The following is a 20997-nucleotide window of genomic DNA, read 5'->3' as shown; positions in this document are numbered from 1 at the left end:
TTACCAAAATCCCAAAGTATCCCTTTAATGGAGCTACTGCGCTGACAGGATTCGAGTCAGACCCCGATCCATGTGTAGTGAAGAGGAGACTGTGAAACCATACCAGATGAAGGTTAACGGAGGTCAGATAGGATAAGGTCACGGTGGCGGGGCGCCAGTATCTCCCTCCGACAGAGAACCGTGGACGGACGATGACCGGAGAAACATGAGGAGAATGTGATGCCCGAGGACTCTGAGGGGGTTTGTGCATTGGAGTTGTCGATGAAGAAACCGGATGAGTGAAGCAGCATGTAAAAAAGAGACATATATCCTCTTTAAAAAAAAAAATTTATCTCCCAGCTTTGCTATTTTCCGTCTCGCTGCACATTCTGCCTGTGGAGAGAATTGGTGCGTGCTGCTGAGGACCTCCCCTGAACTAAAAACCACCCCGTGGGCCCCCAAGGGCCTTTTCCTTCCCTGGTTCCCCCTTTATTTGGGCCTCACGTTGCAGCCGAGCTGTGTTTATGATTGCTTGGTGGGCATGGGTGCTGCCAGTATTTTTGGGAGCTGGAAGGGGGGGGAGCTGAACCCCCCCCCCAGGCGCCACCCTGTTGGCTGCAACCCAACTTTATTCTTTCCTAATTTCAGACGCAATGCTTTTAGGCCCCATCACGTCCCCTCGGTGAGTGCTTACACTCGTTTGCAGCCCAAGAGTTTGTCAGCGATTCATTAATTCATCATCATCACAAGGCCCGGCGCTCAGGGGCCGAGGGACTGCTTTACCCTCTCCCTGTTCGCCCTCTTTTCTCTTGCTCTTCCAGAGAGGAAAGAAGAGAGAGTAAGAGGGGAGATAAGCGAGGGGAAGAGAGGGCTGTGACGCCAGCCGCCATTAGAGCTATTGTACTCCCCGATTTTTAAACACACATTTAAATAGACACTGCCTTGGGAGGGAGCAGAAGAAGAGAGGAGGGGGACGGTGCCTGCACGTCATGCCCACAGGAACCGGCATAGATTATTAATGCACTGTGGAAATGTGGCCCTTCTGTACCCCATGTCGAAACGCTCCCCTTCCGCTTTCTCTCTCCCCCCACTTCCCCTGTTATTTCTCTCTCCTTTTCTCTCCATCTACCTCCCCTCTCAGGCCACCTCTCCACTTCCCTTGATTCAGTTCACCTCTTCAACCCAGCCCTTCATCGCTTATATTTCCATTTTTTTCTCCCTCTTTAGCTCACGCTGGCAGAGACTGCCTGGTTTATTTTCCTGTTTCAAACCATCCCCCTCTTTAGCAGACATGCTCTCAATCTCTCTCTCTTTTTTGCTTGTCTGTCCACTGTCTTTCCTTGTCCAATCTCTGCAAATTGGTTAGACTGGTACAGTACATTTCAGGTTGAAGTGCCCTACTTTCCCACTCCGCCACCCCTCCCTATGTTTATTTATTCAGATGTGAAGGCGAGCAAATGAGAGTAAGGGAGGGAGGTAGCGAAGGTGGGGGTGTCAAGGGAGGGGAGCCAGGGAAACGCAATGAGCTCTCCCTCAGAGCAACCAACATGAAGTGAGCATTTCTGGCATTCCGTTCTCCGTTAGTACGGTCAGCCTCCAGATAGAAGGGGTAAAAGATGACCGATTTCCAATCTAAAGCCAACGGAATTCAACAGTTTCTCAATGAGTGAAGCCTCAGTGAGTAGAGCTTGGCGGAGGCGGTGTACGTTTTGCATTTGGTAGTTAGTGAACGAGAGATCCCAATCGCCGTCGGACTATGAATGTACAGTCACACTACCCAGGGCCACCGTCTCGGCGGCAGTATAGTATCGCTCAGTGGACACTTTCTTTCCTTCCGGAAAACAAATGTGGGCTAATGTGTCACCGTATCGCTGGGAATCTCCAGTGACACCTCTGCCATTGACCCCGACAGACACACTCGCACACAGACTGTCCCTCTCGATCTTTGTCACTCCAGTAGTCTGCCAGATAAACTGTGCCGCGGTGCCGCCTCCCATCGTCTAAGGCAGCGGATACTGGAGAGGGTCCAGGCCCTGGCACTGTTGGAATAAGCAATGTGACGGCTCCATTAGCAGTGATGGCTACAGGACTTCATTAGGCAGTACCTACACTCTGGGGACACTGTAGGGGGGGGGGGGGGGACTGTGCCGGATTGAACAGGACAGGCTGACGCTGACGAGCACCTAATTAGCGGTCACACCGGGAGCCCGAGCGGAGGCTTTTGTTTCGCCACACAGGCATCCTCCTGAAGAGGTGTCCATAACGGCTGACCCGGAATCAGAACTAAGGCTCTTCATACTGTTTTGTAGGTTTGGATCAGGTGATGCTCGGCTGACCTCGGAAAAACTGTGCGCCACTGTTTTCTCTAAAAGCAATCTGCCGCTGCTTATCCACTGGGATAATGACCCAGGTGTTGATGAATGGGGAGGTGGAGAAAGCGAGAGATCTGACAGGAAGAAATCAGAGGAGAGGACATGGAGATGGAAGAGCTGGAGGGAACTGTGTGAAGAGCCAGAATGGGGTGAATGCTAACAGCAGGAAAGAGAAACTGCCGCAGCAGACAAAAGAGAGTAGTTAGAGAAGGTAGAGATAATGGAGGAGATGATCTGTCACTGAGACTGAGGGCAGAAGGCAGAGAGGGGTGGGGTTGCCTCATTATAAGTAATGGAATCTAGAAACGAGGAACAGGGGCTGGGGGGGGGGAGGGGGGAGTGCTAAGCTGACAGGGAAGGTGTCTACTGTTCTCCGTAATGAGCTGAAGTGATGAAGGTCTGTGCTTCGTGAGCGCACATCAGAGAGGGAAGAAACTGGGGTGATGATGATTAGGGAGGCCTGGCGTGGGAGATTCCCGCAGAAGCCTGTGGGGAGAGTTGGGGGCTGTCTCACATCGTCTGAACTCCGCGTCAATCTGCACAGATCTACTGATCTGACGCTGAACGGATGGACTCGAACATCCCCTGTGAATCGACATCAGTAAATCCAAATGATGTGAGGATTCTTGCACAGCTCTCATTGGTTAGAATTGTATTGAACTGTGTGTGCATAGCTAGCCATCTATCTTGCTGGCAGTGAAATGGATAGACTCGACACTGTGCATTTCTATCCGTGAGTCAGGTGATGCAAGGGCTCTGTCCAGCTGCCTTCGCGAGACAAATTCAATTAGGGTAGAGCAAATGGACAGTGAGGAAATGCCCATTGTTGCTCGTGCCGAGGTGGGTAGACCTCTGGAAGTGGGCTACTAAATAAACCCCCCACCAGAAAAAATCACAGAATAACAAAACACCATTTTTTTGCATCATGGGCATTTCCTCTGGTGAAGACCTCACACGGCGTGGAGCCATTTGCTAAACTCTCAGACCTTGGACAGGCTAGTACGTCAGAACACACAGAAAATAGGCCAGCCCGGTTTCCTGCTCAGTCTGTTTTACCTCGCTTGTTTTTGTGCCCTAGTTGTTTTTTTATGTACAGTGGGGAGAACAAGTATTTGAAACACTGAGGTTTTCCTACTTACAAAGCATGTAGAGGTCTGTCATGTTGATCATAGGTACACTTCAACTGTGAGAGACGGAATCTAAAACAAAAATCCAGAAAATGCCATTGTTTTATTTTTAAGTAATTAATTAGCATTTTATTGCATGACATACGTTTTTGATCACCTACCAACAAGTAAGAATTCTGGCTCTCACAGACCTGTTAGTTTTTCTTTAAGGAGCCCTCCTGTTCTCCACTCATTACCTGTATTAACTGCACCTGTTTGAACTCATTACCTGTATAAAAGACACCTGTCCACACACTCAATCAAACAGACTCCAACCTCTCCACAATGGCCAAGACCAGAGAGCTGTGTAAGGACATCAGGGATAAAATTGTAGACCTGCACAAGGCTGGGATGGGCTACAGGACAATAGGCAAGCAGCTTGGTGAGAAGGCTACAACGGTTGGCGCAATTATTAGAAAATGGAAGAAGTTCAAGATGACGGTTAATCACCCTCGGTCTGGGGCTCCATGCAAGATCTCACCTCGTGGGGCATCAATGATCATGAGGAAGGTGAGGGATCAGCCCAGAACTATACGGCAGGACCTGGTCAATGACCTGAAGAGAGCTGGGACCACAGTCTCAAAGAAAACCATTAGTAATACACTACGCCGTCATGGATTAAAATCCTGCAGCGCACGCAAGGTCCCACTGCTCAAGCCAGCGCATGTCCAGGCCCGTCTGCCAAGTTTGCCAATGACCATCTGGATGATCCAGAGGAGGAATGGGAGAAGGTCATGTGGTCTGATGAAACAAAAATAGAGCTTTTCGGTCTAAACTCCACTCGCTGTGTTTGGAGGAAGAAGGATGAGTACAACCCCAATAACACCATCCCAACCGTGAAGCATGGAGGTGGAAACATCATTCTTTGGGGATGCTTTTCTGCAAAGGGGACAGGATGACTGCACCGTATTGAGGGGAGGATGGATGGGGCCATGTCTCGCGAGACCTTGGCCAACAACCTCCTTCCCTCAGTAAGAGCATTGAAGATGGGTCGTGGCTGGATCTTCCAGCATGACAACGACCCGAAACACACAGCCAGGGCAACTAAGGAGTGGCTCCGTAAGAAGCATCTTATGGTCTTGGAGTGGCCTAGCCAGTCTCCAGACCTGAACCCAATAGAAAATCTTTGGAGGGAGCTGAATGTCCGTATTGCCCAGCGACAGCCCCGAAAGCTGAAGGATCTGGAGAAGGTCTGTATGGAGGAGTGGGCCAAAATCCCTGCTGCAGTGCGTGCAAACCTGGTCAAGAACTACAGGAAACGTATGATCTCTGTAATTGCAAACAAAGGTTTCTGTACCAAATATTAAGTTCTGCTTTTCTGATGTATCAAATACTTATGTTATGCAATAAAATGCAAATGAATTACTTAAAAATCATACAATGTGATTTTCTGGATTTTTGTTTTAGATTCCGTCTCTCACAGTTGAAGTGTACCTATGATAAAAATGACAAACCTCTACATGCTTTGTAAGTAGGAAACACTGCCGATTTGGCAGGTTATCAAATACTTATTCTCCCCACTGTATGTGCGAAATCAGTCCCACGGTCATAGTGGTGAACGTACTGCTACATAAAAAGGGGTCAAGTTCCATTAACTATGTAAGCTGATACCTACACAAGGCACATTTACCCAAAGAGGTGGGTGACTATGGAGAGCACCTCTTCACTGGTATTTTTATATTAGGATGTTACAATCAGACAGTAAAGTCCATTGTAGACCACAGTGAAGGTGTACACTCACCAGACAGTTTATTAGGTACACCATCTAGTACTGGGTCGGGCCCACCTTTGCCTCCAGAATAGCCTGAATTCTTCGGGGCATGGATTCTACAAGTCGGAAATGTTCCACGGGGATGTTGAACCATGCCGACGCGATCACGCAGTTGCTGCAGATTGGACGGCGGTACACCACATCCACCAACCTGTACCGTTGACACCAGGCAGGATGGACTCATGCTGCTTACGCCAAATCCTGACTCTGCCATCAGAATGACGCAAAACGAACCGGGATTCGTCGGACCAGGTGATGTTTTTCCACTCCTCAATTGTCCAGTGTTGGTGATGGCGTTGCCCACTGGAGCCGCTGCTTCTCGTTTTTAACTGATATGAGTGGAAGCCAGTGTGGTCGTCTGCTGCAGTAGCCCATCTGTGACAAGGACCGAGTTGTGCGTTTTGGGATGCCGTTCTGCACACCACTGTTGTGCCGTTATGTCTGTTTGTGGCCTATTAGCTTGCACGATTCTTGCCATTCTCCTTTGACCTATCTCATCAACAAGCTGTTTTCGTCCACAGGACTGCCGCTGACTGGATGTTTTTTTGTTTTGCACCATTCTCGTTAAACCCTAGACACTGTCGCGAGTGAAAAGCCCTGGAGGGCAGCTGTTTCTGAGATACTGGATCAATTGCATCTGGCATCGATGATCATACCACGCTCCGTCACTTAGGTCAGTCGTTTTGCCCATTCTAACGTTCAATTCGAACAGTAACTGAATGCCTTGATGCCTGTCTTCCTGCTTTATACAGTGCATTCGGAAAGTATTCAGACCCCTTGATTTTTTGCCCACATTTTGTTATGTTACAGCCTTATTCTAAAATGGATTACGTAAAACTAAATCTTCATCAATCCTCAGACAATAAACCATAAAGACGAACCAAAAACTGTTAGAAATGTTTGCAAATGTATTTAAAATAAAAAAACAATTTATGTAAATAAGGTTTCAGACCCTTTTGCTATGAGATTTGAAATTGAGCTCCGGGGAATCCTGTGAAGCAAGGTGGCAGCATCATGCTGTGGGGATGTTTTTCAGTGGCAGGGACTGGGAGACTTGTCAGGATCAAGAGAAAGATGAACAGAGCAAAGTACAGAGAGATCCTTGATGAAAACCTGCTCCAGAGCACTCAGGACCGCCAGAATGGGGTGAAGGTTTACCTTCCAACAGGCCAACGATCCAAAGCACACAGCCAAAACAATGCAGGAGTGACTCCGGGACAAGTCTCCGAATGTCCTTGAGTGGCCCAGCCAGAGTCGAACATCTCTGGAGAGACCTGAAAATAGCAGTGCAGTGACACTCTCCAGCCAACCTGAACGAGCTTGAGAGGATCTGCAGAGAAGAATGGGAGAAACTCCCCAAATACAGGTGTGCCAAGCTTGTAGTGTCATACTCCAGAAGACTCAAGACTTGTAATCGCTGCCAAAGGTGCTTCAACAAAGTACTGACTAAAGGGTCAGAATACTTATGTAAATGAGATTTTTCAGTTCTTTATTTTTAATACATTTGCAAAAATGTATAAAAACCTCTTTGCTTTTTCATGATGGCGTATTGTGTGTAGATTGAGGGGGGGGGGACGACAATTGAATCCATTTTAGAATAAGGCTGTAACAGAAGAATGTGTGGGAAAAGTCAAAGGGTCTGAATACTTTCCGAATGCACTGTGTAGCAAGCCACGGCCATATGTCTCACTGTCTGTAGGAGCGATCCATTTCCGTGAACCTGGGGGGTGTACCTAATAAACTGTCATGTGAGTGTACCCTGTCAATCAATCAAATGTATTTAGCAACCATATCAATCAGTCAAATGTATTTGTAAAGCCCTTTTTGCATCCGCAGATGTCACAAAGTGCCGTACAGAAACCCAGCCCTAAAACTCCAAACAGCAAGCAATGCAGATGTACAGCCTTCTTGTTCTGTTTGTGCATGCCCCTGTCACTTTATTGATGATCTCTTTGCTTGCCTTATCCGTGCTGTGACAGAGGCTTGGCAAGGTGTTAAAAGAAATGCAGATGGATGGATATTCTCCAGACTTGGCGTGGTATTTTCTGTTTGTCTTTGAGGGGAGACTGATGTGGTGTAGAGCGAGAGGGGAACCACGAAAGCGAGTGACTGAGAGGAAGGACAGCCGGTGAATGACAGATGCAGTGGGTGGGAGTGTGTAGAGGAGGAGTGAAGAGTCTCTCTTGAAGACGGGCTTAGCAAGTGATCAGGTTTCCTGGGGAGAAGCCTGTTTTTGAAATGTCAATGCTCTTGAAGAAAGCGTACCTACCTACCTGCTCTCTCTTGAAATGTATGGTCTTGTACGGAGTCGTTCTTCGCCATCCGTACATTTAGTTTCACTGGTCGGCATATCGACACGTGACAACTGCCATACCTCAGATTCTGAAGTTGCTCCTGATCATCTGTCTGTAACATATGCCAGTGAATGCGTATTTTCTTGATTGCTGTCATGGATGGAATAACAGCTTTGCAAATATGTTAATTTACTATGCAATTATCTGTCCTTGTACAGGCATATAGGACTATGGTCTGTTCCAACTCTACCCCCCCAACCCCCTTATCTCTCCCTATCCTTCCCCCTTTCCTGCCCCTCCCCATCCCCGGTCCACTCTTGGCAGTCTGTCTGCTTTGTGATGAGCAGGGCTGTCACCAGATGTGACTGAGAAATAGCAGATGTTGCTCAGCTTCACAGCTGCTTCGCCTCGTCCACAGTGACTCCATCACATCTCCTTGACGACCAATAGCCCAGCATGCGTTCCTGGAAATCACGAGCTGGGTTGGGATCGAATTTCAGTCTGTTTATGACTTATTTACGGTTGGCTTGAGTGAGTCGTGAAAATATTGATATTGTTGCCGGGAGAGAGGGGAGGGATTTGGACAGTTTTTCGTCCAGACTAATCTCAGCCAAGGACATTTTGATATGTTTTGATTGAAGGGCACTGGTACAATATTGTGTGTGTTTTGATAGTTTAGGATTACTAACCAGATGGAACTGCGAAGAAAGTTAAGACATTTGATGTGGCCAGAAACCAAAACTGAATTTATAGAATCGGACAAGGTTGACGGCCCTCTTAATTTTGGCGCACAGTGTGAGCAGCTAGTCTGTGACATTCAGGGACCTTGACCTTGTCAATCGTATCTTTCTTTATTCAAGAAGAGGTGACTGGAACTTTATGACCGGCCTATCACATGTCAGTTTTATCGGGGTAGAGGTGAAAAGGGTGCTAGACTTAAAGAGTATCTTTTAGCCCAAGGACCTGCTGTTACTTAATTAAATTTCTCCCGTTATGTTTCCTCCCCACCCATCTGACAGATTGTGACTGTGATCCTGGAAATCCAGGGATCAGAGCAGAGTCAGATATGTATGTAATCAGCCCGGCCCCGGCCTAGAAGCCAGAGACGAGAGATTTGGGTATTTTTAATCGGTGTGAATCCCTCAATAGGGCCATTCTTTTGAAGCAGCAAGACACCTAATTTGAGGACTTAAGTCACAAAGCCGGCACGATTTCGCCACCTGTGTGTTTGTGAGAACTCCTGACACACAGCCGAGATAAACCTCTACCAGGTTGGCTCTAATGCAGCTCCAGTCCTGACCCGCTGTGTTGCCCTTACGGCAACGTCCTTGACGGAGTTATAAACATCCGACGTCCACAAATCTATACCTATGGCATGTTGATGAAAACACTGTGCATGCATGTTAGGTTTGCTGAGTTGACAGAAATGGTGTGCACAGGGCTTCCAGAGTGTTGCAGCGGTCTAAGGCACTGCATAGCAATGCTAGAGATGTCACTATAAACCCGGGTTCGATCCCGGGCTGTGTCGCAGCTGGCCGCGACTGGGAGACCCATGAGGCGGCACACAATTGGCCCAATTTTGTCTGGGTTAGAGGAGGGTTTGGTTGGCTGGGGGGTGTCCTTGTGAACTCTCGCTCTAGCGACTCCTTGTGGCGAGCCGGGCGAATGCACGCCGACTTCGGTCACCAGCTGGATGGCGTTTCCTCCAACGTTATTGGTGCGGCTGGCATCCGGGTTAAGCGAGCAGTGTGTCAAGAAGCAGTGCAGCTCGGCGGGGTCGACGTATGGCTCTAGAACTTCGCCTCTTCCGAGTCCGTACGGGAGTTGCAGCGATGGGACGAGACTATAACGACCAATTTGGATATCACGAAATTTGGGTGAAAAAAAAGGTTTAAAAGTACAAAAAATAAATGGTGGGCACAATGCGACCTTTGACTGCTGTCTGGAGTTGAAACGGAGGCTATTTCAATTGAATAGTGTACTCACTGCATGTTGCATCCCATTCAGAGGCCTTAGTATCTTAATACATTAGTCTCCTGGTATTCAGCTAGCTAACTGATGGCATCATCTGGGGCTGTTTACATTGCTCACATTTCGTTATCCATTTCAAGCTAATCAGGCGAAGTATCTTCCTTAGGGATAGCCCGGTTGCCTGGGGCGAATCTCCTGCTATTTGAATCATCATCGTTTCCAAGCCGTCGGGTCCCATGCAAGGCTCTCTCTAAGCTGTGTGTGAGGGCGGGCAGTTGCCCGAGACTGTTCTATTGCGCACGACTCCGCCCATACACAGACCTGTGCGGTATAGCCAATCAGAGCTGCAGTAGGGCCTGATTGCTTCCTACAAGAGCACGAAACGTGCACATTTCTAGACACCTTTGAAAAGCAAATCCGATAGTTTTTGTCTTTAAAGGGTCAGTGTTGTATTTTGAGACCCGGCTTGAATAAACTAAGTAGCCAGTAGGCAGAGTAGAATAATTTGTCTGATTCTATGTAATAATGGTATGGTAATAATAATACATTTTATTTTGTAAAGTGATTTATTGCATCAAACAACACAACAACATTTTCAGTCACCTCCTTGTCTGAAGGACAAGTGGATAAACAGGTTAATGGTCAAGCCCTGCATGTTTTCTTCGTTCAGTCTCATGGAATGTAGGCCCACATTGAACACCACATTGGCTGCTACTGTAGGTTGAATGATAGAACGGCTATTTCAACTTTTTTTGACAACTCCATTGTGTCCTCCTCCCAGAGCGCCAAGAACCTTGGCGTGATCCTGGACAACACCCTGTCGTTCTCAACTAACATCAAGGCGGTGGCCCGTTCTTGTAGGTTCATGCTCTAAACATCCGTTATGCCTCACACAGGAAGCAGCGCAGGTCCTAATCCAGGCACTTGTCATCTCCCGTCTGGATTACTGCAACTTGTTGGCTGGGCTCCTGCCTGTGCCATTAAACCCCTACAACTCATCCAGAACGCCGCAGCCCGTCTGGTGTTCAACCTTCCCAGTTCTCTCACGTCACCCCGCTCCTCCGCTCTCTCCACTGGCTTCCAGTTGAAGCTCGCATCCGCTACAAGACCATGGTGCTTGCCTACGGAGCTGTGAGGGGAACGGCACCTCAGTACCTCCAGGCTCTGATCAGGCCCTACACCCAAACAAGGGCACTGCGTTCATCCACCTCTGGCCTGCTCGCCTCCCTACCACTGAGGAAGTACAGTTCCCGCGCAGCCCAGTCAAAACTGTTCGCTGCTCTGGCCCCCAATGGTGGAACAAACTCCCTCACGACGCCAGGACAGCGGAGTCAATCACCACCTTCCGGAGACACCTGAAACCCCACCTCTTTCAGGAATACCTAGGATAGGATAAAGTAATCCTTCTCACCCCCCTTTAAAAGATTTAGATGCACTATTGTATTGTTCCACTGGATGTCTTAAGGTGATTTGTAAGTCGCTCTGGATAAGAGCGTCTGCTAAATGACTTAAATGTAAATGTAAATGATTTCCATTCAAATGTTATGGGATGCATTTTCTTCATTGTTTTTGATGGTAGGCCACTCAGGTAGGCCTACATTATTATGATCAGGCCGCTGTTAAAACTGTAGCTTAAAGCGGGTACAGCCTGTGTTCACAGTAAACGTTTTAATTTTTTTATTTATTTTATTTCACCTTTATTTAACCAGGTAGGCTAGTTGAGAACAAGTTCTCATTTGCAACTGCGACCTGGCCAAGATAAAGCATAGCAGTGTGAACAGACAACACAGAGTTACACATGGAGTAAACAATTAACAAGTCAATAACACAGTAGAAAAAAAATGGGCAGTCTATATACAATGTGTACAAAAGGCATGAGGAGGTAGGCGAATAATACCATTTTGCAGATTAACACTGGGGTGATAAATGATCAGATGGTCATGTACAGGTAGAGATATTGGTGTGCAAAAGAGCAGAAAAGTAAATAAATAAATAAAAAAACAGTATAAAAACAGTATGGGAATGAGGTAGGTGAAAATGGGTGGGCTATTTACCAATAGACTATGTACAGCTGCAGCGATCGGTTAGCTGCTCGGATAGCTGATGTTTGAAGTTGGTGAGGGAGATAAAAGTCTCCAACTTCAGCGATTTTTGCAGTTCGTTCCAGTCACAGGCAGCAGAGTACTGGAACGAAAGGCGGCCAAATGAGGTGTTGGCTTTAGGGATGATCAGTGAGATACACCTGCTGGAGCGTGTGCTACAGATGGGTGTTGCCATCGTGACCAGTGAACTGAGATAAGGCGGAGCTTTACCTAGCATGGACTTGTAGATGACCTGGAGCCAGTGGGTCTGGCGACGAATATGTAGCGAGGGCCAGCCGACTAGAGCATACAAGTTGCAGTGGTGGGTGGTATAAGGTGCTTTGGTGACAAAACGGATGGCACTATGATAGACTGCATCCAGTTTGCTGAGTAGAGTGTTGGAAGCCATTTTGTAGATGACATCGCCGAAATCGAGGATCGGTAGGATAGTCAGTTTTACTAGGGTAAGCTTGGCGGCGTGAGTGCACAGAACACAGAATTCTCACGTTGAAGTTTGCACTCAACAGCCATGAAATTTGCTCAGTGCGGGGAATCGACGGATCATTGGTCCCGCGTGTAAAAAAAATAAAAAATGAAATAAAATCAATTGCGCAATATCTGAGCTGTATTTTCAACCCGCTTACTTAAAAGACAAAGCAATTGACGTTGGCTAACCTCTGCGGTGCGGTCGCTCACTCAGGCAAGAGAATACACATAACCCGACGTCTCCCAATGGAGTGCAGTGGAGCACTCCGGTCTACTAGATAATAAAGAGCGTTGTACAAAATCCATAGCCAGGCAATTGAGAGGGTGATTACGCAACAACCCGCACTCTGTTAATCATCCTTCTTTAATGGCTTACTGTCTGAACTGTAACAATGAAATAAGCCCAGTCTGAGCAGGACTGAATATTCCTCCAAGGACCTTCGTCAATGTATTTGCCTGAACCTTTCCCAGGATCTTTTCATCTGTGCTCAGGAGAGTGATTGGTCTAATGATGCAAACTTTGATTAAGCTGCCTTTTCTCATTCTAGTGGATACGTCTCTTGCTCTTAATGTAATTCCGCGTTTCCCCTCCTAGGTGGCTTTTCTTACCGTGATTGATTGACTATAAATGTAGACACTGCTGCCTGTAGCTCGGTGACGGTAGTGTGCTCTTTGGAAACTCGCCCTATTCGGTGTTAGAAACCAACCCCTCCCCTACCCGGTGCTGTTCCTCGCGCTCGCAGAGCTAGTTTTATTATACGAGTAACCCTTTAGATTCAGGAATAAATATCATGCCTGACGTTAATCCCTAGCTAAATAGGTCTTTGCCTCGCCACATGACGGATCTACACTGAGTGTGCACAACCACTGTGATTCCAGCTGAAAGCTTCGATTCCTTATTGAGATCACATGTTAAATCTACTTCAATCAGGGTAGCTGAAGGGGAGGAGACATGTTAAAGAATTATTTTTAAGCCTCGAGACAATTGAGACATGGATTGTGTGTGTTGGGCCATTCAGAGGGTTAATGGGCAAGACAAAATATTTAAGTGGCTTTGAATGGGGTATGGTAGTAGGTGCCAGGTCACTGGTTTGAGTGTGTCAAGAACTGCAACGTTGCTGGGTTTTTCACAGTTTCCGGTGTGTATCAAGAATGGTCCACCACCCAAAGGACATCCAGTCAACTTGACACAACTGTGGGGAGCGTTGGAGTCAACATGGGTCAGCATCCCTGTGGAATGCTTTCGACACCTTGTAGAGTCCAAGACCAGATAAATTGAGGCTGTTCTGAGGGCAAAGGGAGGTGTAACATCCGTAGAGACAAACTGTCATTGTAAATAATGTACAGCCCAAGCAGGATTCAGGGAATTTTCGTTTTTTGGATGGATTGTGGAACTTTAAGCCCACAGTCTGGGATTTCTGGCAAAAAAAACCTGTAGTGGGTGCCCTGTAATTGTGGTGGTGTGGCTTTTCTTTACCGCATGTCAAAGCCATAATGGGGGGGGGGGGGTATAGCTGGGTTTTCCCCACTATGGAATATAGGCATTGTCCGAACAATGTCAATTGTCCAAAAAGGACTTCTCCCTTCCACTTTCTCCAGCTCCTAAATATCTTTTCCCTTCCATATTTGTTCGAAGGAAGGTGTGACGTCCATTCTTTCATCAGACCTCCTCTATCAAAGACATTTACATGGGTGGGGGTCTGGCTTGTAGTTGACCGCTCTTAATAGGGACGATTGTTGACGTGCGTCAAAACAGCTTGTCAAAGCCACTGGGTTGCAACGGTGTGCACCTGGACTCCATTCGTCTTAAGTGCTGTTCTCCCGTCAGCCGACGTTCACTCTGCGCTGCCTGTTCCATTCAGTCATTAACTTCCAGTGCTGTGTGCCCGACAGACAAGCGACCGACTCTAATGGCTCTCAAATGAATATCGCGGCCCTCGTGACAGAAGCAGTGGAGTCCATGGCAACAAGGCATCGACAAGGCTTCGAAAACAAATGGGGGGGGACGCAGCGTACTCCCTGATCCAACTCCACCACCCTTTTCCTCATCTCATTCCTCCCACATCCTCTTCCTCTCTCCCCCCTGGTCAGGTGCAGTATAGATGTTGCTTGTCAATAATTTAATAAGCGGGAGAACTCGCTCATAACCAGGCGGATGAATTATTAACTATCTGGAATGCTGCGGGGCTGTGTTTGGGCTTTTGTGAAGAGGAATGATTAAATACTTGTATATAGAAGTATGAAGACGAGCATGTACATACTGTGTGCAGACACAGCCTCATTCATGCATGTTTTAGAAGCATGTAGCCAAATGAATAGCTTCTTTTATTTTCTCTCTGTGTGTGTGTGTGTGTGTATAGATGGGCTGTGTGGATAACTGTGTTTGGGGGTATGTTAGCAGGTTTGTGTGAGGTGCTGAGGCCCACATACATTTATCATAGAAGGACTGGGCAGTAGAGCTGTAGCCGTGGGGCTGGAGAGCCATTCCATAGACGTGATGCACGGCTACAGAACCAACCAGGGTGCTATGGGAGGAGGGTTCACTCGGAGTGAATCACATTGTATATTATGCAGATCTTGCAATCGCCAGTCCTCTACACACACACACACACACACACACACACCAGTTCTTGTTCCTTTTGTTTTACACAGATACACAATACATTTTCTCCCTCTCTCTCACACACAAACTATTTTTAATGTTCTCACATGGTCTCTTTTTATATACAGTGCATTTGGAAAGTATTCAGACCCCTTGACATTTTGTTACCTTACAGCCTTGTTCTAAAATGGATTAAATTGTCGTCCCCCCTCAATCTGCACACAATACCCCATAATGACAAAGCAAAAACATGTTTTTAGAAAATCTTGCAAATTCATAAACAAAACAGAAATCACATTTACGTAAGTATTCAGACCCTTTACTCAGTACTTTGTTGAAGCACCTTTGGCAGCGATTACAGCCTTCTTGGGTATGATGCTACAAGCTTGGCACACCTGTATTTGGGGAGTTTCCCATTATTCTCTGCAAATCCTCTTAAGCTCTGTCAGGTTGGATGGGGAGCTTTGCTGCGCAGCTGTTTTCAGGTCTCTCCAGAGATGTTCTATCGGGTTTAGTCCGGGCTCTGGATGGGCCACTCAAGGACATTGAGACTTGTCCTGAAGCCACTCCTGCGTTGTCTTGACTGTGTACTTAGGGTTGTTGTCCTGTTGGAAGGTAAACCTTCACCCTAGTCTGAGGTCCTGAGTGCTCTGGAGTAGGTTTTCATCAAGGATCTCTGTACTTTGCTTTGTTCATCTTTCCCTCAATCCTGACTAGTCTCCCAGTCCCTGCTGCTGAAAAACATCCCCATGATGCTGCCACCACCATGGTTCGCTGTAGGGATGGTGCCAGGTTTTCTCCAGACGTGACTCTTGGCATTCAGGCCAAGGAGTTCAATCTTGGTTTCATCAGACCAGAGAATCTTGTTTCTCATGGTCTGAGAGTCCTTTAGGTGCCTTTTGGCAAACTTCAAGCGGGCTGTCGTGTGCCTTTTACTGAGGAGTGGCTCCTTTCTGGCCACTCTACCATAAAAGCCTTTTTGGTGGAGTGCTGCAGAGGTGGTTGCCTTTCTGGAAGGTTCTCCCATCTCCACAGAGGAACTCTGGAGCTCGGCCAGAGTGACCATCGGGTTCTTGGTCAACTCCCTGAAGGCCCTTCTCCCCTGATTGCTCAGTTTGACCGGGCTGCCAGCTCTAGGAAGAGTCTTGGTGGTTCCAAACTTCTTCCGTTTAAGAATGATGGAGGACACTGTTCTTGGGGACGTTCAATACTGCAGACAGTTTTTGGTACCCTTCCCCAGATCGGTGCCTCGACACAATACTGTTTCGGAGCTCTATGGACTATTCTGTCGACCTCGGCTTGGTTTTTGCTCTGATATGCACTGTCAGCTGTGGGACCTTATATAGACAGATGTGTGCCTTTCCAAATCATGTCCAATCAATTGGATTTACCACTGGTGGACTCCAAGTTGTAGAAACATCTCAAATATGATCAATGGAGACAGGATGCACCTGAGCTCAATTTTGTGTCTCATAGCAAAGGGTCTGAATACTTATTGGGGACAAAATATATATATATATACAGTGGGGCAAAAAAGCATTTAGTCAGCCACCAATTGTGCAAGTTCTCCCACTTAGAAAGATGAGAGAGGCCTGTAATTTTCATCATAGGTACACTTCAACTATGACAGACAAAATGAGAAAGAATATCCAGAAAATCACATTGTAGGATTTTTTAATGAATTTATTTGCAAATTATGGTGGAAAACAAGTATTTGGTCACCTACAAACAAGCAAGATTTCTGGCTCTCACAGACCTGTAACTTCTTCTTTAAGAGGCTCTTCTGTCCTCCACTCGTTACCTGTATTGATGGCACCTGTTTGAACTTGTTATCAGTATAAAAGACACCTGTCCACAACCTCAAACAGTCACACTCCAAGCTCCACTATGGCCAAGACCAAAGAGCTGTCAAAGGACACCAGAAACAAAATTGTAGACCAGCACCAGGCTGGGAAGACTGAATCTGCAATAGGTAAGCAGCTTGGTTTGAAGAAATCAACTGGAAGACCTACAAATGGAAGACCTACAAGACCACTGATAATCTCCCTCGATCTGGGGCTCCACGCAGGATCTCACCCCGTGGGGTCAAAATGATCACAAGAACGGTGAGCAAAAATCCCAGAACCACACGGGGGGACCTAGTGAATGACCTGCAGAGAGCTGGGACCAAAGTAACAAAGCCTACCATCAGTAACACACTACGCCGCCAGGGACTCAAATCCTGCAGTGCCAGACGTGTCCAGGCCCGTCTGAAGTTTGCTAGAGAGCATTTGGATGATCCAGAAGAAGATTGGGAGAATGTCAAGTGGTCAGATGAAACCAAAATATAACTTTTTGGTAAAAACTCAACTCGTCGTGTTTGGAGGACAAAGAATGCTGAGTTGCATTCAAAGAACACCATACCTACTGTGAAGCATGGGGGTGGAAACATCATGCTTTGGGGCTGTTTGTCTGCAAAGGGACCAGGACGACTGATCCGTGTAAAGGAAAGAATGAATGGGGCCATGTATCGTGAGATTTTGAGTGAAAACCTCCTTCCATCAGCAAGGGCATTGAAGATGAAACGTGGCTGGGTCTTTCAGCATGACAATGATCCCAAACACACCGCCCGGGCAACGTAGTGGCTTCGTAAGAAGCATTTCAAGGTCCTGGAGTGGCCTAGCCAGTCTCCAGATCTCAACCCCATAGAAAATCTTTGGAGGGAGTTGAAAGTCCGTGTTGCCCAGCAACAGCCCCAAAATATCACTGCTCTAGAGGAGATCTGCATGGAGGAATGGGCCAAAATACCAGCAACAGTGTGTGAAAATCTTGTGAAGACTTACAGAAACCGTTTGACCTCTGTCATTGCCAACAAAGGGTATATAACAAAGTATTGAGAAACTTTTGTTATTGACCAAAGACTTATTTTCCACCATAATTTGCAAATAAATTCATTAAAAATCCTACAATGTGATTTTCTGGATTTTTTTTCTTCTCATTTTGTCTGTCATAGTTGAACTGTACTGCCTATGATGAAAATTACAGGCCTCATCTTTTTAAGTGGGAGAACTTGCACAATTGGTGGCTGACTAAATACTTTTTTGCCCCACTGTATGTATGTATGTATGTATGTATGTATGTATGTATGTATGTATGTATGTATGTATGTATGTATGAATACGTTTGCAAAAATGTCTAAACTTGTTTTCGCTTTGTCATTATGGGGTCATTATTGTGCGTGTGTGTGTGGAATGATGACTTTTTTTTTTCTTTAATCCATTTTAAAGTAAGGCTGTAACGTAAGAAAATGTGGAAAAAGTCAAGGTGTCTGAATACTTTCCCAATACATCGCAGCGTGTGTGCACACACTCCACATATTACCATCCTCCCTGTACAAAGACAGCACAGAGGGGTAGGAGAACAGCACAAAGAGAGAGGGGGGAAAAAAGTGAGTCGGAGACTACAAGCTTAAGAAGAGAGTGAATGACATGATAGGACATTGGATGTAAAAGAGAGCCGACTTGAGACCCTGGGAGTGAAAAGTGGAAGGGAGGTAGATGGAGAGGCGCACTGACACGGAGCAAAATGGTAGAGATGAGAAAGATGGGGACAAAAGGATTGGGGAGTACAGAGAAGATGGAAGGGAGCACTGCTTTGACCTTGAGATGAAGAGGGGGAAGAGAAAAAGAGTGCAGTGGAGGGCGAAAGAGCTAGCCGGCAGTCGGTGACAGCCAGAGTTGAGAGGATCAGTCTGCTTAGTGTCTGTCAGATCGACAGGAGAGTGAGGGGAAACAGCTGGAGGCACTCTGAGTGTGTGTGTGTCCTTTTGTGAGGTGTGTGTCCAATCTGTGCGTCTCTCTCTGTGTGTGTCCATCTGTGTGTCTCTCTCTGTGTGTGTCCTTTTGTGAGGTGTGTGTGTGTGTCTTTGTCTCTGCATGATGTGTGTTTACTGAGTTTGCTCTGCCTGTATTACGGTTTGCGTTTATGTGTGTGTTTGTATAAGTGAGAGGGAAGAGGGGAAGGACAGAGGGAAAGAGAGGTATGACCCTAGCTGCCAGAGCCTAATCCTCTAGTATGGCCATTTGGCTGTGATCAGTGTACCTGCAGAGCTAATGGATTCAGATGAGGGAGGGAGGAGGGAGACGAATAGGCCGGCACTACCGGAGGTCTGCTTTAATATGGCAGCGATGTCATCACTGCGCCAACGCTCATCGCAGGGGTCACATAAAGAGTGGCGGGTGGGAAAAGTGCCTTTGCTTTTGACTCATTTCGCGTTGGACACATTCTGGCCTGAAGTGCACAGCAGCACTCGATTCTCTTTCCTGCTTTGTCTTTCTTCATTTATTTTGGTGTAAAATAAAGAACCGAGTGCCCACATACAATTCTTCCAGCTCCCTCTGTAGTTTCTCTGTTCCTGTGCTCTCCACCCTCCTCTAGTACTGCCTCTGCGGGCCTTGGCTCTCTCTCCTTCTCTTTCCCCCTCTCTGCTGTCTCTCTCCTTCCCCATCTTCCTCTCCTTCTCTCTCGCTTTCTTTCCCTCCCTCGGGCTCTCTTTTCATTTCGGGTGCCTCAACTCGGCCTGTACCTATTCTTCAATCCAGCCCCCCCCCCCCCCCCTTATCCCGTTACTTGCCACTTTTACATCATTCAGGCAGAAATATCGGTAATTATACCTTTGCGCTTGACTAGCCGCTGCAGTGGATAGCAGCCGTTTTTACGTGCTGATGACCAATCCTGCATTGTTGAGAAGGACACGCAAGTAAGCATTTCACTGTTAGTCTACACCTGTTGTTTACGAAGCGTGTGACGAGTAAAATTGGATTTGATTTGGCTAGTTCGGGAGTGTTTATCAAGGGTGCTCCACGTACTGGACCGATCCCACTCTTTAAACGACCCAGACTCCAGGTCGTAAAGCTTCCTCTTAATATTTCTCCCATTTCGACCGCTTTTTCTCTTCCCACGTTCACTTTGACATAAACTGCATTTGATGAAGTTGGGGAAACAAATCAACACTGTACATACGAGGTCAGCGTTTTGGCCAACTAGGCAGCAGGGAAAAACTGTTTGCATTGAAACCTGTAATTGCCCCAGTGTGGTTAACGCCACTGATTTTATGGCTGAGGTGTTAATTGTGTTTTCTCTCCCGTTCACTGCTGCTTTTACAAGCCGGAAGATGTATATGACGTTGACTCTGCGTGTATTATATTATTATAATGAGCCCAGTGACAATAGGCTATTGCTCACTCCCGTTTGCTTAGTGATGCTAATGAACCCTAATGATTCCTGACTAATGCAGGAATCTTTTTGATTAAATGTCTACATGAAAGGAGTAGCCTTGATAAGAGTGTCACGGGACTATAGAATGGAGAACAAATATATACATTTCCATGATATTATGGTTAATTGTGCAGTACTGCCCAGTAAGAAACGGGCATAATGATGTGGGTTTTCCTCTGCTGTTCTCCAACATATGTCTATGTCAGCCCGTATTGAGCTGAAGCACAGCTCTCGCTTTTGTGATACTGTCGAGCTGATTTCTCGACGGTGCGCTCACTCGGATCTAATACCTGTTTTCTGTTGACGCTGGAAGTCATTGTTTTTCAAAGGAACTCCTCCTTCCGTGCTTGCCAGCTCAAAGCTCACACAGAAGTGCTTTGAACGAAAGACGTAAGAGATCTTAATCTGTCGCCTTTTATTCATGTCAATTTAGTTTACAGTAGGCACCGGTTCAAGGCTGTGCTCCTCGGATCTTTCATGCACAGCACTGCGGAGCACGGTTTAAGGCACACTCGGCGAGATGACGTCGCAACAAACCGCACCGCAGATAATGAGATGAGAGAGATGCAAGACTTTGCTCTCACACAGTCAAACGGTGTGTCCGCGCATGTGCACGGGTGCGCTTTACGCTTCTACGGGACCAAAACGGCGGAGAAGTTGATCTTCGCGCTTCAACGCTCTTAGTTGTTGGGGAAATTGACCCGCTTTGTGTTTACTTCCTGCATGCAGCGTCACCTCTGAATGCACCTTTTAAGTTCCACTGTAGTCATATCTCGTTTATCTAAAACGCTGGCATACAAGGAAATCGGTTTACTGGAAATCATAGACAGCCATTATCAGGATGTGAGGGGTGAATCTGAGCCTTCCATTTCGATACTTGTAAATAATAGGCTCAGTCTGTAGTGATAAGTGGTTATTTCTCTTTCAGCATCGGCCCGTTTGGTAGTTATACCTGAGTCCGAGAGAGCTTTACACACTGCATAATGTCCTGAAACTAGATCTATAGATCTAGGTCTATT

At 46.8% G+C, this 20997-nt stretch overlaps 1 protein-coding gene across 3 annotated transcripts in view; it reads left to right on the top strand.

Annotated features, from left to right (window-relative positions):
- The window catches only part of LOC115128370 (poliovirus receptor homolog), a 90257-nt gene that overhangs the window by 19525 nt on the left and 49735 nt on the right, over window positions 1-20997 (top strand). The window lies entirely within an intron of this gene.

This window comes from Oncorhynchus nerka, linkage group LG4, assembly GCF_034236695.1.
Source record: "Oncorhynchus nerka isolate Pitt River linkage group LG4, Oner_Uvic_2.0, whole genome shotgun sequence".
NCBI classification, from domain to species: Eukaryota; Metazoa; Chordata; class Actinopteri; order Salmoniformes; family Salmonidae; genus Oncorhynchus; species Oncorhynchus nerka.
This window is presented reverse-complemented; position numbering and strand designations above follow the sequence as displayed.